The sequence below is a fragment of the Callithrix jacchus genome, chromosome 4, assembly GCF_049354715.1.
Source record: "Callithrix jacchus isolate 240 chromosome 4, calJac240_pri, whole genome shotgun sequence".
Taxonomy (NCBI): domain Eukaryota; kingdom Metazoa; phylum Chordata; class Mammalia; order Primates; family Cebidae; genus Callithrix; species Callithrix jacchus.
This window is the reverse complement of record NC_133505.1, coordinates 154,800,833-154,818,549: the sequence shown is the minus strand read 5'-3', so window position 1 is coordinate 154,818,549 and position 17,717 is coordinate 154,800,833. Positions and strand designations below refer to the sequence as shown.

Genomic DNA, 17,717 nt, shown 5'->3' with positions numbered 1-17,717 from the left:
TAAATTAATGGATGAATAGATGAAGATAGAATTAGGAATTTGATGAAGACATTCTTCCCTTTGAAATAATATACTTTTTGTAACTAAGACACATAAATGAAATATATAAGCTTCTATGGGGAATTTATACTTAAATGTAAAGTTTATGTATCAATACATAAAAGTTTTTTTGGCTGACAAATCTTACATTTATTCCTGTCTATGGCACATATGCAGAGATTATTTTTTTAAATCGCATATTTTTTTTTTTTTTGAGACAGTTTTGTTCTTGTTGCTCAGGCTGGAGGGCAATGGCATAATCTTGGCTCATTGCAACCTCTGCCTCCTGGGTTCAAGTGATTCCCCTGCCTCAGCCTTATGAGTAGCTGGTACTGCAGGCATGTGCCGCCATGCCTGACTAATTTTGTATCTTTAGTAGAGACAGAGTTTCTCCATGTTGGCTAGGCTGGTCTCAAACTCCTGACTTCAGGTGATCCACTCGCCTTGGCCTCCGCAAGTGCTAGGATTACAGGTGTGAGGTGCCGCACCCAGCAATTTTCTTCTTTTAGCATCATACAAAGCATAAGAAAATTAATCATAAAGTTAACTCTCCTCTATACACAGTAAAAGTTAATTAATGGTTAAACCTCCTGAGCACTTTTGAGAAGTGGTTTTCTTCGAAAGTCTTTAAAGATATGACCATTGTCAGAAAACTGTTTCCTTTTCAACTTCACAAATGACTTTCCTCCTGTTCTCTGCTTTCCAGGTCTCAGCCTAAAGTGGTTCCAAGTGGTAGAGACCTCTCAAGCTGTGATTCACCTGAGCCCTGCAGGCTAAGCGTAATTGATGGGCAGAGAGTAGACAAAATCAGGCCCAGGCCCAGCTGAGGGAAACCCAGTCCTCCCTGCCCAGCAATCAAATGCCAGCTAAATCCATTTACATTACTCATAGGCAGGATGAATTAGTGATTAGTGCCGTAATTAGTGATGTCTAGATATGTAACATAAAAGTTGCATATCTGCACGTCACTAGTGTCTAGATATGCACATAAAAGTTGCATATCTAGACATCAATAATCTAGACATAATTAGTGATGTCTAGATATGCAACATAAAAGAAACCCTTCTGATTGCTGCAAATATTTTGGGCAAAAGAAGAAAACTCTTCCCATTAGGATGTTCATTTAGTAGAGTTGACTAGTTGTAGAAGATGAAGAAAAAATGTCTGAAAAAAGCTTGACTTTTTTTCTGGGGAGGAAGCTAAGCTCTCCCACAGTCATGAAGGAAATGGGTTGCAGGGCTCTCTACCTTCTTAGGTCTTTCCTGAGATGTTGTCTTTTCTGTGACATCTTTTTGGGCTTTTCTACTTAAAATTTTACTCATCCTTTCCTACCCTTCCTCTGCAACACAAAATATAAATGTATTCCCTGTGTCCTTTCCCTGCCTTATTTTTCTTCAAAGTACTTATTGCCATCTTGCACTCTATATGTTTCTCTCATTTGTGCTGCTTGTTGTCTGTTTCACTCCATTGCAACGTGAGCTCCAGAAAGACAGGGAGTTCTGTCTTTTTTGTTTGCTGCCATAACCTTAACAGTGCCTGGCACATGGTAGTTGCTCAATCAGTATTCATAGAATAACAGTTGAATACATGCTCAAGGAAAAAGACAATTGCCATGAATAATTTAGCCTTGGAGATCATGACTACCTTGAACAACTCAGTTGCTTCAATCACAAAGAAAACTAAGGCAGAGGGGAGAATGTACCAATCTGGGGAAAAGGCAAGTTTGAGGCTGCTACTCTCTGGAGGTGTCATCTGAGCAGGTTGCTTGGCCTGTCTGGATTTCCAGTTTTCATTTTAACATGGGGACTAGAGTAGAAGATCTCCCCAACTCCAGGATCCAGCCATGCATTTGTTTGTTATTTCATGATCTGTGAGGGACTCAAAGCCCAGAGTCTTGGTGCAGATACAGATAGTTTTATTTATTATGACATTTTGTTCCTATCATACATCTGATAGTATTGGTGACACAAGTTAGATTACAAAAGACAGACAAAGAAAAAGTTTAAGATAGAGTAATAGTTTAAACAGAGTCAATGGTTTAAAATAGAGCACAACATAAAATAGAGAAATATAACAGAAGAAAGCAAGCAAAAAAGAATAAATAAACTTGGGGTGTGGACTAGTGGACTGTATAGAGGACATTGCATGGAAAGGATTATAGTCAAGATAGATGAATTTCTAACACTGTGTGCTGATCACAAATGCATAATGAATCATCATTTACCATACAGTTTTTCCAAATAGACTTAGTGCATTGAATTGTTCTAACAGGTCATGTTTTAAAATGACTTCTGAATCTTCAATAATAATAAAAAAACTTAACATGTGGACCTTGAGATTACTGCCTAGCCATAAAACAAGGTGATTTCACTTCCTAAAAATGAGTTATTTTTTGTGAGCTACTGCAAGGCCATGAAACACTATTCTCATTGCTTCTCTTTCTTTATACACTTTCTTTGCTCTTCTCCAATCATAAGTCATTGCACCAATGGAATTTCCACTTGCATATAAAGTAACTGGGCCATATACATATTTACTGACACTTTTTATAAAGAACTATATTTCCAGCCATGACAAGAGACCAGCTGGCTAATTTAGAGTGCTGGCTGAACATTTGAGGAAAAGTAATCATTTTATTTTTCACTTGCATACTTAGAAGGCACATGCTGAATATGAATGATTATAAATATGAGAATTGTACAGATGTGTATGGGGGGTGTTCAAACATTTTCATAAGAAATGCACAGCAATATTTTTCACAACTCTGTGGTGGTGTTGAGTAAAGCAATATAGAAATGCTTATTTTTAAAGCAACAAATAAAGATTGGCCAAAACCGAGTATGTGATGTTTGAAATTTTTAAAGAACAGTTTTATTGTTAATTCATTGTGTTGTCACAAAAGAAATTTTTATTATTATAACATATGGTTTTTAAATATGAGTCTAATTATTAGTAAACACAGTCCCTCTATTGATTATCCTGAAATCCGATGCATGAAATTTCATGGTTGTAACACTCACATGAGTGCTTAATTCCAGAGTCCAATTTAGATTTAAGAATCCTGGATTGTATCTCTGAGTACAAAATCATTTAATAATTATTTAAGTACAAGAGGAAACTATTAAAAGTTTAATTTAGATTTATTTCATTCTTTTCAATTTCTATTTTTAAAAATTATAAATAAAAAATGCAACATCAATGATATGTGTGTATATGTGTGTATAATATGCAAATAAAGACGTACATATATATTGGAGAATGCGTGATCAAGAACATACAACAACAGGCTGGGGGGGGGGCGGTGGTTCACGCCTGTAATCCTAGTACTTTGGGAGACTGAGATGGGTGTCCTCAAATCCTAACTCCCTTGAGGTCAGGAGTTTGAGACCAGCCTGACCAACCTGATGAAACCTCATCTCTATTGAAAAAGAAACAAAATAGAAAAATTAGTTGGGCATGGTGGTGGGCACCTGTAATCCTAGCCGCTCAAGAGGCTCAGGCAGGAGAATCCCTGGAACCCAGAAGGTGGAGGCTGTAGCGAGCTGAGATTGTGCCAGTGCACTTCAGCCCCAGCAGCACAGCAAGACTCCTTGTAAAAAAATTTTTGAACAAACATTTATTTTTCAAATAAAAGATATATACACATAGCCAATAAGCACATGGAAATATGCTTAATATCATTAATCATCAAGTGAGTATAAATTGAAACCATAATGATATACTAATGTACATCCTTAAAATAGCTAGAGTTTCTAAAAAGGCCAATCGTACCAAGTGTTGGTTTAAATATGTATGGTGTCCACCAAAAGACATGTACACAAATATTCAGAGCAATTTCATTCACAATAGCCAAAAACTGGAAATAACTCGGATCTCCAACAACAGATGAATTGATAAATAAATTGTAATACTCACATACAATTCTATTCATCAACAAAACATTCCATTGATATTACTGACACATGCCACAGTGTGGTGAATCTCAAAAGCATGATGTGAGAGAAAGAAGTCAGGTATAAAAAGCACAAAAGAAATTCACGCTTTCTGTTCCTGCCTGTCTCTGTCTTTGTCCCGCTCTGTCTCTGTCTGTCTGTTTCTCTCTTTCTCTCTCTCAGTGGCTGTCAAAGTCTTAGAGAGACGAGGAACAAACTGAGAAGGCACATGAAGAAACTTCTAGGGGTGCTGGGAATGTGGTATCTTGTCTGCATGGTTTTACATATCATGAATACCCACAACCGCCAAAATGCTCAAACTGTACACGCTAAAGGGATACAGTGGATGCTGTGTAAATTGTAGCTCAAGAAGGATGGTAAAGACATAAAAGAGGAAACAGCAAAATTTTTTTAAAAAATACACAAGCTTTAATTATGAAGTATGAGTGAATCGTAGGGCCTTTATAATGGTCATAAAATAGCTCATATGGTAAAGCAAATATGCTCAAGTTTGGCTGCCTACGGTATGACTTTGGTTGGTCGATGTTCTCATTTTCTCTGTATCTCAGTTGGTATCTGTTAAAAAGACACATGCTAACAGTACTTACATCACAAAGTTGCTGGAGGATTAATGAGAAAATGCATGTGAAGTATTTCTGAATAATTAAATACTATTCTTTTCAGTAACTGCTGAGAGAATCAAAACATATATTTAATGCTGAAGAAAACTTAGAGTTATAAAGATATTTAATTACATTCAGCGGTTAAGAAAATATGGTATAATCAAACATACATTTATAAAAATTTGGATTTAAAATGGCTAAAATGCCCATATCAACATCATTTCATCCCTGTTGTTCTTACCCTTTTTCATCAATTTCTAATTTGGTCATTGCAAAACTTAATTAATTTCTTACTCTCCAATTCAAAAGTTTCATGAAACAAAATACACTAGGAGTAGCCATTGGCTCACACAGTACCAGACACCTAGAAGATACTTAGATATTAAACAGATGAACAGAGGATGGCTAATTAATGGGGCACCTAGAAGATGCTTAGTAAATTGAATGGATGGTGGATGGCTAATTCATGGGTTGCTATATGATTGAGCATGGAAATGTGTGGTACATTGTAATGACTTACATTTTTATTTTCATTTCTAAGCTGTGAACCCCATTCATCACTAGAAACCTTACCAAAAATTCTGATTGATAAAACAGACAAACTGAACTGTGCTGCATTCAGCTGTTAGGGAAGCAGGAGCCTAGGGGAGCCAGAGTGCTGCCATTTAACAATCAACTCAATTTTCAAACTAGCAAGGTAGTTTTCTTGCCAGTCATGACAAGAAAACTTAGGACAAGGCCATGGTCCTAAGGCTCATAGTTGAGGAAGCAGTCTAAAGATACCTACAAGGACACGCTCTTACAACAACGGAGAGTCTAGATGTCCCAATACCCATAACGATATGTTTTCAAGGTAATAACAATTATGCCTTAATATACTCACACACTAAAATGTCAAGGATAGGCTAGGCACCAGGCGCAGTGGCTGACCACTCTAATCTCGGCACTTTGGGAGACTGAGGCTGGTGGATCACTGGAGGTCAGGAGTTCAGGACCAGCCTGGCCAACATGATGGAAACCCTGTCTCTACTAAAAATACAAAAAAAATCAGCCTGGAATGGTGGGTGCACCTCTGTAGTCCCAGCTACTCGGGAGGCTGAGGCACCAGAATTGCTTGAACCCGGGAGTTGGAGTTTGCAGGGAGCCCAGATGGAGCCACTGCACTCCAGCCTGGGCGACAAAGCAAGACTCCATCTCAATGAACAAACAAACAAATAATAAATAAAATGTCAAGGATAGTTTTCTTTAAATCAACAGAATAATACATTTTCTCATGTTGCCTTCTCACTCTTAGTCACAGCTTAGTTTAGTCTTTACAAAGACAAGACCCCTATATAAGAAAAACTTAAAGATGGTGCATTCCTCTGCTTGTTTTCTGAGGATGCTCTACTCGGTAATGCGGGAGTTTTCAATAAACTATCTCTTCCCACTACCAGGCATTCCTCCTCTTCCCTTCTGAGGGCATTCTGCTCCACAGAGTAGCTTTTAATACACTTGGCTCTTTCACTGCACTTAGTGATTCGCCTTGAATGCCCTCATGTGTGAGATCCAAGAACACTCTCTGTGGGTCTGGACTGAGAGTAACACCGTCTCACAGCTCCACCCCACCTGTCTTCCAGTGGCAGCCATGAAAAATCTTCTCAATATGCAGTGGGCAGGACCTGCAAGGAGTCGTGAAGGACTAGCAGGAATTTCACAAGGGAAAGTGGAAAGACTGATTGGAGTGGGAAATACACATGCAGGATGCCCGGCAAAGCCTGGGTGGAAGGGGCAGGGCTCCGTTTCAAGTGCTTTTCAAGCATGCTCCCTGACTTCCTGCTTCACCCTGCAGCCTGTTTTCTACCTTCCAAAGCTTACAACTTCCCAGAACCATTTCTCCTCTGGGTCCTTTCCCGAGCATCCCAGGAAAAGGAAATTTCTTCTGACTTCACATCTTCATGGCAGCTATTGTACTTCCTCAAAGCTAGAAATGCCATAAATTGTAAGACACACCATTATTTTATGCACCATTAAGATAAAACATTGCCAGTTAAAAATACAACGGTATTTTTTTTTTTAATCATTTGAGGGTCCTATTCTAACTTACTGAGTGAGCTGTTCTGGGATTATTTAGGCATAGAAGACGTGTAGCTGGTGATCATGAATTTGACTTCTTCAATACCTTTAGCATGGACAACACATTTCAAGAGCACCAGGTTTAATGAACATAACCTTGTAATTTTATTTTTTATCCCCCTGGCTGAATCATACGTGGCTGAAAGTTAGATGGCTTTGTTCAGTCGGCAGGAAGTTCAGTGGAATTTCGATGTTTAATGTTCAGTCCTGCTCAGTGAATGAACTGGTAACACCAGCTTCCTGGCACTTTGACATTTCCTTCATCTAGCGGCAGATTGTATTTTCCAAATACAGCTGGAACAACATCTCCTAGACCATATGTTCTAGAAACTTGCTACTTTCCAATCAAGAGGTGAAGTTAATTCCCCTCCTCCAGAATCTGGATGGCTTCTGACTCCCTTGGAAACCAACAGGATGCATCAGAAGTGACTCTATGTGACACTGGAAGCTGGGTCATAAAAGAAGATTTGGCTTCCGCCTTGTTCATAGGTCGCCAGGTATAGCACTTGAAGCCTTTTGCTTCCAATCAATTCTTCTGCCTCAGTTTCCTGAGTAGCAGGGATTACAGGCATGCACCACCACACTTGGCTAATTTTTGTAATTTTGTATTTTTATTTTTGGATTTCTCTGTATTGGACAGGCTGGTCTCGAACTCCCGACCTCAAGTGATCCACCCACCTTGGCCTCCCAAAATGCTGGGATTACAGGTGTGAGCCACTGTGTCTGGCCCTGCCAAGTTATTTCAAAGCTCAAAGTAGCCCATGCAGAGAGATCACAGGAAGAGGCGTGGTGGCTTCAGAAAGACAGAAAGATGACCTGCTTCCAGCTGCTTTGCCTCCCCACTGTCCTGTCGCCAGACACTTCAAACTGCAACTGCATGACAGACATGAAGCCGGAACTTCCCAGGCAAGCCCTTTCTGAGTTCCTGACCCAGAGAAGGTGAGAAATGATAAAATTATTAGGATGGTTTTGGAGCTATTTGTTTCATAGCAAGAGATAACTGGAATATGCCTCTTTCCAGGAATTTGGCAATTTCCCCTCCCTTCAGGTGCACTGTTTGATCTGTGCTAGGCAATCCTTTCCAGTTGTCTCAGGGACAGACATAACTGGCTGCATGTACTTGTTGGCACAGGTTATGCAAAGCACTTGAGTTGCTGCTTCACAAAAACATACAGACTTGTGATCACATTTACTCCATTAATATAAATATTTCCTCTATTAACATATCATACATGCCTCACAGCACTATTTCCGCTTTTTTTATGTATGCAGCAACTTTTTTCAATGAGAAACCATAGAGTACTTTTCTTAGCAGATATTCTAAATGGGACTATAACTCACGGTATCCACAGTGAGAATAACTCCTATGCAGTCCTTCGGCCCAGGCCAAGTTCGAGAATATGCAACCACAACTACATTATGATGATGACCTCACCATCAGTGGACAAAGATGCCACCCATTTAAAGACATATCCCAATTCTGAAGCATTAAAATGTGAGATTTTAGAACCTCTGGTCCTCTCTCATGGCATGTATCATATATAATTTTTGCCTCATACTCTAGGTATTTGGGTACACCAATGTCAATAGCATGATTTGAAACATCCTGTTTATCTCCCAGTTTCAACTTCATGCTTTCAGCACTGCCTTGTATAGGGAATCCTTCAATCACTCAAAGGAATTCCATGTTAATATCATATTTTGTGACCTCACATTCTAAGGTCTGGTGCTCAGAACTTTTTGGGCAGTCCTTTGCTCATTTCTATGAGTTTCATTCCCTACAGTGACTGTTCCAAACCTTTCCTGCACTTCTAAATTTCTCAAGATCATTCCTACCAACTTGAGAATTGAATAGTGAGATAACAGAGGGGCTAGAACCAATATTTGACGGTAAACGATGTTGAATTTGTAATTTTAATAAACAACTTAATATCTTTCTGGAAGGGCTGTAGTAAGGAGTAGGTACAAGTTATATGCAAAATGTTTGACATCAGAGGGCCTAAGGATAGTAACGTTTGTTCGTTTTAGTTCCTTCTCTCCATATTGCCTCCTATTTCACAGAAAGATCAAGATAATTTCTTTCAATTGCTCTCCATTTCATCTAAAAATTTATCTATGTCTTTACCCCACCTATCTTCATTGTCTCTTGTCTCATAAAGAATATTCCTGTCCTCCTGAGATTGTGACCTTCACAGCATGGTGGCTTAGTTTCTTCGTAGATAGATTAGAGATAACAGAACTACCCACTTTCAGGGTTGTTTATTATAATTTAATGAGTAGATACGTCTTAAAACCTTAGGTCATTTCTTGGCACAGGTTAAGTACTTAATGTTAACAAGTAGTATCAGCAGCTTGAATTTCTCATACTTTCCTCTAGCCGTCAACAGGTCCTGCTTAGGCAAATCTAAATGGCTTGAGGTGCAGAGTAAGAGTGGATATGGTGAGCTCAGTTTGAGTGTGTGCAGTATTAGAAAGAATGAGAAAGAGTTGGAAATGAAGCTAAAATGAATTCTGTGTTGTTAAATAAGGAAGATCTTTTCCTTAGGTTATTGGTTTCATCACTGCTGTACCTTAGTCTTCATTTTTGGAAAACCTGATGGAAATCATGCCTTGAATGAACAAGTTAACAAATATTTATCGACTAACTGAATATAATTTGCTTTCAAATGAGAGTCGATGGAAAAGCAGAGTTTATATATTGAATTTTACTCTAGTCAACTTTCAAAGGGACATTTTTTTTCAATTTGCAGAACAAACTCCATGAATAACAGAACTTGGTCCAGGCTTCTAACCATCTTTCATCCTTGGGTGTACCCATCGGCCTAGGAACACCTAAGACCACGTGGTGGCTAATCCTACAGCAAATCATCGACACTTTCAACTTGAATGATCATATTATCACTTAGTTTTCAAGGTACCACCTGCGCTTCTAAAGATAAAATCCAAATGTTAGATTTAACTTTTTTTTTTTTTTTTGAGACGGAATTTCACTCTTGTTACCCAGGCTGGAGTGCAATGGTGCGATCTCGGCTCACCACAACCTCTGCCTCCTAGGTTCAGGCAGTTCTCCTGCCTCAGCCTCCTGAGTAACTGGGATTACAGGCACGCGCCCCCATGCCCAGCTAATTTTTTGTATTTTTAGTAGAGACGGGGTTTCTCCATGTTGACCAGGATGGTCTCAATCTCTTGACCTCGTGATCCACCCGCTTCGGCCTCCCAAAGTGCTGGGATTACAGGCTTGAGCCACTGCGCCTGGCCTAGATTTAACTTTTTTTCTAAATATTGATAAACTTATAAAAAGGTTTTAAAAATCTTTCATTATTAATTCATTAGCTTACTTCATTCATTTTTTCTGTTCTTTCAGACTTCACTATTGTGAGTTTAAACCCATTGTTGCTCCCTTGTGGAAGTTATTTTACCTTACTGGATAACTGTTTTCTTGACATGTCAGATACTGTTGAAGAGGCAGTTTTGAAGATTAAATGAGATAAGGTTGAAAGCAGGTAAAAGGGTACCTGGAACATAGCAAGTGATTTAACAAAGATTAATTTCATGGCAAACTCCCCTGATTCCTCTTGACATTTGTTTTCTTTTCATATGATGGCTGGCCTACAAGGAGAAGTTTAGAATGCTGTCATCTGAGCATTGTATCTTCTTGTCTCTCAGCTTTAAGAGATTAGATGGGTTTTTAAACATTGATGTTGCTGGAATTTTATTTATAGTTTATATCTGTTTAATCTTTAATACTCCATGGATGTGTGGAAATATTTTCTTCCTCTCTTTCTTTTTAGAACAGAATTTCCCCTGGGTTATCCTCCATTAAAAGATACGCTTTAGATGATCTTTTCTGGAAATAGGACAGAAACCATATCCACGCAGATATGAACTAGATTGACAAAGTCATTGAGATCACTGTGAAGTACATTCTAAATTTATATACCGAACTCCTGGAGTATCTAAGTCATTGTTCATATTTATTTCAAATAAAAAATCTTTCTGGATTTGTGTAAGAAAAATCAGTAATTTATTAACAAAACAATTGATGGCCTCCAAGATGACAGTGGGGAGACCATCTCCATGTAGTGAAGACCAAGCATGGGATGGAACATGGTCCCAACTGTTATCTCAACAATTCACCAGTGTGCTGACCATCTCTCCTTAATCACACTTGACATCTTTCTGCTGACTTCCAGGGAGTGAGGCTCTGCATCTAATCAAAATGCTAGCTCCAAACAGCCAGGCAGTCCCTTTCTTAATAACTTGTGACCTAGCTCAGATATTTATATAAGGCCTTGTTAGATTGATAGAAACACATATGGCTAGAACATCACTCACACACACACACACACACACACACCCCTGTGTAAATGCTCAGCTCTTTCATCTCTCACAAAAGGCCCATTTTCTCTGTTTCAGTTTAATTCACATGCATCCACCTCTTCTCCACTGTTGACACCAGAAAACTCCCTTCCATATGCCCTTGTGGAACTTACTATACTTTGTTCAACAAACATTCATTGACTACCTACTATGTGTCCACAATAAATTAAGAATACAATTTATGCCCTTTACCTTCCTGAGTCACATTTTCTTCTGTCTTATGCTATTCTTTGGTTCAGAAATTAACTAATCCTATGGTTCATATGTTTAGGAATCATCAATTTATGTTTATCACATTCATATAGACAATATTTAGTGTTGATAATTCAGCTATTGGCACATGTCTCTGTATACAACAAAGGCAAACAATTTGTCTCTAAATAGAAAAAGTGTGATTTGACTAAGATATTTGGAATGCACAATTGGGCACAGCACTAGGGTAGGTGGCCTAAGGCACACAAAAAGCACTGATTTCAAGCCCTGGCCTTGCCATTAAGCAGCCAAGGAGATTGGAGTAAGTTATGTAGCTTCACTAGACTTCAGTTTCTTTACATGTAACATGACTGGTTTGCCAGATGATCTTTCTGGACTTCAGCTCTAAAAAATTAGATTCTACCATGCATCTTATGTTTTGGTATTGCACTGAAAATATAAAATAAGAGACTGATATGGTTTGGCTCTGTCTCCACCCAAATCTCATCTTGAATTGTAGCTTCCATAATTCCCACATGTCATGGGCGGGACCTGGTGGGAGGTAATTGAATCATGGGGGCAGATCTTTCCCACGCTGTCCTCATGATAGTGAATAAGTCACATGAGAGCTGACAGTTTTATAAAGGGGAGTTACCCTACACAAGCTCTTCCTGTCTGTCTCCATGTAAGATGTTACTTTGCTCCTCCTTTGCCTTCTTCATGATTGTGAGGCCTCCTCAGACATGTGGAACTGTGAGTCAATTAAACCTCTTTCCTTTATAAATTACCCAGTCTCGGGTATATCTTTATTAGCAGCATGAGAACAGGCTAATACAGAGACACTTCACCAGTCAGAGTTTTCAGATATGGTGACTGGCTGCTTAGCTGGTCAGCCACATTTATTAATCCCATACCATGTGCTTTACATAGGACTCAACACCCAGTAGGGATTGGCATGTGCCTTAGTTTGAGAATTTGTGCTCAAGTCATTTGTTAAAAAAGTGCTCTCAGGAGAAACTGGGAAGCAAATCTGACATGTTGAATAAAGAATGGAAGGTGCAGATCTCACAGGTGAGCTTTATGGTGTAAAATGTGGCTTAGGATTTGTCTCACTTGGCAGGGAAGTAGGGCTTCATACTCATGTACCAGACGACCAAAGCCTGCCCTGGGGAGAATGTAAATCCAAGTCACTTCCAGCTCTTTGAGCAATGACTGAGGAATGTTATGGGTACAGCCCATTGGAAGCAAAATGGGTATAAGAAATGAGGAACAAAAATAGAACAAGGAATCTAGGTATCTGAGCAGAGATTTGACCATGTCCACACCAGGTGAGTTAGAATGCTTTCAGACACATATAAGAGAAAAGCTACTTCAAACTGTTCTAGTCAAGAAAAGGAATTTACTGGCTAAAATAAATATAAGTTAGGTTTCAGGCATGGTGTGTTCTGGGCTCTAGCACCCTTTTACTGCAGTCCTCCAGGGTCTAATCTCCTCTAAAAATTGTGTCCAGTGACAATCAGCATTATATATTCTTTTTTCATATTTTCTTTCCCAACTGCTAAACAAAATCCAAAGTTTTACCTTCATTGGAATATATTAGGTCAAATACCCTCTCCTGAATCAATACCTGTGGCAAGGTTGTGCATTCCTATGACTGACAGAAGTGAGTATGGAGCCAATCAAGAGGGAACCCAAATGGAGAGAGGTGAAATTATTTGAGGAACAAGAAAAAAGGTGACTGCAATCTTTCGCTAATCAATTTCCATCCATATTCTCCTCCCTATATCAAGCTCCCAAAATCCCAACCTCTAAACGAAAGCTGTGGTTCACGATGAGGCTGCATGTTGGGATCATCTGATGCCTGAGACAAGCTCCCAGGGATTCTTGTTTAATTAATCTGGGGTGCAGCCTGACCATAGAAATTTTTTTAACTTCCCAGGTGGTTCAGTTGTGCAATCCAAGTTGAGAACCACTGTCTAACGGGAGACAACCAAATCATCTTCCAGTTTTCTCAAGCGCAGGATTTCTGAGTAAAACTCTTTCTGAAAAATAAAATTCTGATATAGCTCCTGATGGCCAATAATAAGTCAATAAATGGCACATTGTCCATCATTTACACTCGCCAACACACATACAATGGTGGAGAGAGAATGACATGCTACAATACAAATTTTCATTTTAAAAAAATAATAGGAGGGGAGGATCCAAGATGGCTGAATAGGAACAGCTCCAGAGTGTAGTTTCCAGCAAGAACAACGCTGAGGGTGAGTGCTCACTGCATTTACAAACAAGTTTTCACTGCCCACAGACCAGGACATTCCCAGGCTGAAAAGTGCCACAAGTTTTCAGCACGGCTGGTGCCATGGTTTGGTGCACAGAAACTCACACAAATCTGGGTGGTCAATTCAACAGGCACCTGGAACACCTGGGTGACAGAGCCACCCATTCAACTGAAAGGGAGGGAGCTGAGACAGAGGGCCAGCTGATCTGGCTTGATGGGTACCACCCCCACAAAACAAGCAATCTGAAATGCTCTGGATTGAGAGTTTCACAGCAAGTGCAACTGGACCTGGGATGGTCCAGCTCAGGGAGGGAAGGGCGTCCACCAATACCGAGGCAGTTCACACAGCAGCTGGGGAAAGCCTGCAGCAGCTCAGCAACACCTCTGCTGGCAGACTGTGACTAGACTACTCCATGAGGGGCAGAACATCTCTGAAAAAAGGCAGCAGCATGTCAGGAACTTATAAATAGAGCTGACTTTCCTAGGTCTGAGCACCTGGAAAAAGAGGTGGTTATGAGTTCTGCTGTAGCAGACTTAAAGATACTTGCCCAGCAGCTCTGCACAGAACAATGGAGCTCCCAGCACAGCAGTTGAGCTCCTATAGGGGAAAGACTGTCTCCTCAAGCAGCTCCCCGACCCCCATATACCCAAAGAGACACCACATAAAGGAGAGCTCAGGCCAACATCTGGCAGGTACCCTTCTGGGATGAAGATAACAGAAGAAGATACTGGCAGCAATCCTTACTGTTCTGCAGCCACTGCAGGTGAGCTCCAGGCAAGCAGGGTCTGGAGTGAACCTCCAGCAGTCCTATAGCAGAGGGGCTTGACTATTGGAAGGAAAACTAAGAAACAGAAAGAAATAGCTTGAACATCAACAAAAAGGACATCCACTCATCTTTTAGATGGACATCCCCCATCTGAAAGTCACTAACTACAAAGACTACAGGTAGATAAAGCCAGTAAGATGGGAAGAAACCAGCACAAAAAGGATGAAAACACCATAAACTAGAATGCCTCTCCTCCTCCAAGGGATCACAACTGCTCACCAGCTACAGATCAAAGATGGATGGAGAATGAGTCTGATGAATTGACAGAAACAGGCTTCAGAAGGTGGGTAATAATATTCCCAGGGCAAAAAGAACATGTGCTAACCAAATGCAAAGAAACTAAGAACCTAGAAGAAAGGTTAGATGAGATGCTAACTAGAACAAACAGCTAAGAGAAGAATATAAATGACTTGATGGAGCTGACAAACACAGTAAGAGAACTTTGCGAAGCATACACAAGTTTCAATAGATGAATCGACCAAGCAGAAGAAAGAATATCAGAGATTGAAAATCAATTCAATGAAATAAAATGAGAAGGCAAGAAGAGAGAAAAAAGAGTGAAAAGAAATCAACAAAGCCTCCAAGAAATATGGGATTATGTGAAAAGACCTAATCTACCTTTGATAGGTGTACCTGAATGTGATGGAGAGAATGAATCCAAGCTGGAAAACACTCTTCAGGATATTATCGAGGAGAACTTCCCCAACCTAGCAAGGCAGGCCACCATACAGGTCCAGGAAATACAGAGAACACCACAAAGATATTCCTCAAAAAGAACAACCCCAAGGCACATAATCATCACATTCACCAGAGTTGAAACAAGGGAAAAAATGCTAAGGGCAGCCAGAGAGAAAGACTGGGTTACCCACAAAGGGAAGCCTGATAGACTCATTGCGGATCTCTTGGCAGAAGCCCTACAAGCCAGAAGAATGTGGGGGCCAATATTCAACATCCTTAAAGAAAAGAACTTTCGACCTAGAATATCCAGCCAAACTAAGCTTCATAAGTGAAGGAGAAATAAAATCCTTAATGAACAAGCAATTGTGGAGAGATTTAGTCACCACCAGGCCTGCCTTACAAGACTTCCTGAAAGAAGCACTAAGCATAGAAAGGAAGACCAGTACCAGCCACTCCAAAAACACACCAAATGATAAAGATCGTCAACATAATGAGGAAAATGCATCAACTAACAAGCAAAACAACCAGCTAGCATCAAAATGGCCGGATCAAATTCACACATAACAATATAAACCTTAAATGTAAATGGGCTAAATTCCCCAATCCAAAGACACAGACTGGCAAATTGGATAAAAAGTCAAGCCCTCGGTGTGCTGTATACAGGAAACTCATCTCACATGCAAGGACACACATAGGCTCAACATAAAGGGATGGAGGAAGATTTATCAAGCAAATGGAGAGCAAAAATATCAGGAGTTGCAATCCTAGTCTCTGATAAAATAGACTTTAAATCAACAAAGATCAAAAGAGACAAAGAAAGGCATTACATAATAGTAAAAGGATCAAGAAGAGCTAACAATCCTAAATATATGTGCATCCAATATAGGAGCACCCAGGTACATAAAGCAAGTTCTTAATGACCTACAAAGACACTTAGACTCCTACACAATAATAGTGGGAGATTTTAACACTCCACTGTCAATATTAGACAGATCAAAAAGACAGAAAATTAACGAGGATATCCAGGACTTGAACTGAGATCTGGAACAAGTGGACCTAATAGACATCTACAGAAATCTCCACCCCAAATCCAGATAATTTACATTCTTCTCAGCACCACATTATACCTACTCTAAAATTGACCACATAATTGGAGATAAATCACTCCTTAGCAAATGCAAAAGAATGGAAATAATAACAAACAATCCCTCAGACTACAGGACAATCAAATTAGAACTCAGGATTAAGAAACTAACTCAGAACTGCATGACTTCATGGAAACTGAACAACCTGCTCCTGAATGTTGACTGGATAAACAATGAAATGAAGGCAGAAATAAAGATCTTCTTTGAAACCAATGAGAACAAAGACACAATGTACCAGCATTTCTGAGAAACATTTAAAGCAGTGTCTAGAGGGAAATTTATAGCAATAAATGCCCACTAGAGAAGTGAGGAAAGATCTAAAATTGCCACCCTATCATCAAAATGGAAAGAACCAGAGGAGCAACATTAAAAAAAAAAAATCAAAAGCTAGCAGAAGACAAGAAATAACTAAGATCAGAGGAGAACTGAAGGAGATAGAGACACAAAAAAATTTATTGATTTTTTAATTCAAAATAATCAATAAATCCAGGAGCTAGTTTTTTGAAAAGATCAACAAAATGAACAGACTGCTAGCCAGATTAATAAAAAAGAAAAGGGAGAAGAATGAAATAGATGCAATAAAAAATGATAAAGGGGATATCATTCCCAATTCCACAGAAATACAAACTACCATCAGAGATTACTACAAACAATTCTATACACATAAGCCAGTAAACCTAAAAGAAATGGATAAATTCCTGGATATTTGCACCCTCCCAAGCCTAAACCAGGAAGAAGTTGAAACCTTGAGCAGACCAATAACAAGGGCTGAAGTTGAGGCAACAATTAATGTAATATCAACCAAAAAAAGCCGAGGTCCAGATGGGTTCACAGTTCAATTCTACCAGATGTACAAAGAGGAGCTGGTACCATTCCTTCTGAAACTATTCCAAATAATCCAAAAAGAGGGAATCCTTCCCAAATCATTTTATGAGACCAACATAATCCTGATACAAAAACCTGACAGAGACTCAACAAGAAAAGAAAACTTCAGGTCAATATCCATAATGAACCCTGACCCAAAAATCTTCAATAAAATACTAGCAAACTGATTGCAACAGCACACCAAAAATCTTATCCATCACGATCAAGTAGGCTTCATCCCAGGGATGCAAGGCTGGTTCAATATACACAAGTCTATAAACATAATCCACCACATAAACAGAACCAAAGACAAAAACCACATGATTATCTCAATGGATGCAGAGAAGATCTTTGACAAATTCAACAGCCCTTTATGCTAAAAACTTTCAATAAACTAGGTATTGATGGAACGTATCTCAAAATAACAAAAGCTTTTTATGACAAACCTACAGCCAATATTGTACTGAATGGGCAATATTGAAAATACTGAAAGGGAAGCATTCCCTTTGAAATCTGTCACTAGACAAGTATGCCCTCTCTCACCACTCCTATTCAATATAGTGTTGGAAGTTGTAGCCAGAGCAATTAGGCAAGAAAAAAAAAGGGGTATTCAGTTAAGAAAGGAGGAAGTCAAAATGTCT

The 17,717-nt window shown here is 39.3% G+C and overlaps 1 protein-coding gene across 2 annotated transcripts in view; it reads left to right on the top strand.

The window, feature by feature from the left end:
* The first annotated feature begins 7,218 nt into the window (after positions 1-7,218).
* Positions 7,219-17,717, top strand: part of LOC144582363 (uncharacterized) — a 42,966-nt gene continuing 32,467 nt past the window's right edge. For both annotated transcript variants that reach the window (XM_078370827.1, XM_078370828.1), the window contains exon 1: positions 7,219-7,648. The gene's annotated coding sequence lies outside the window, so the exon portion shown is untranslated. The remainder of the gene's footprint in view (positions 7,649-17,717) is intronic.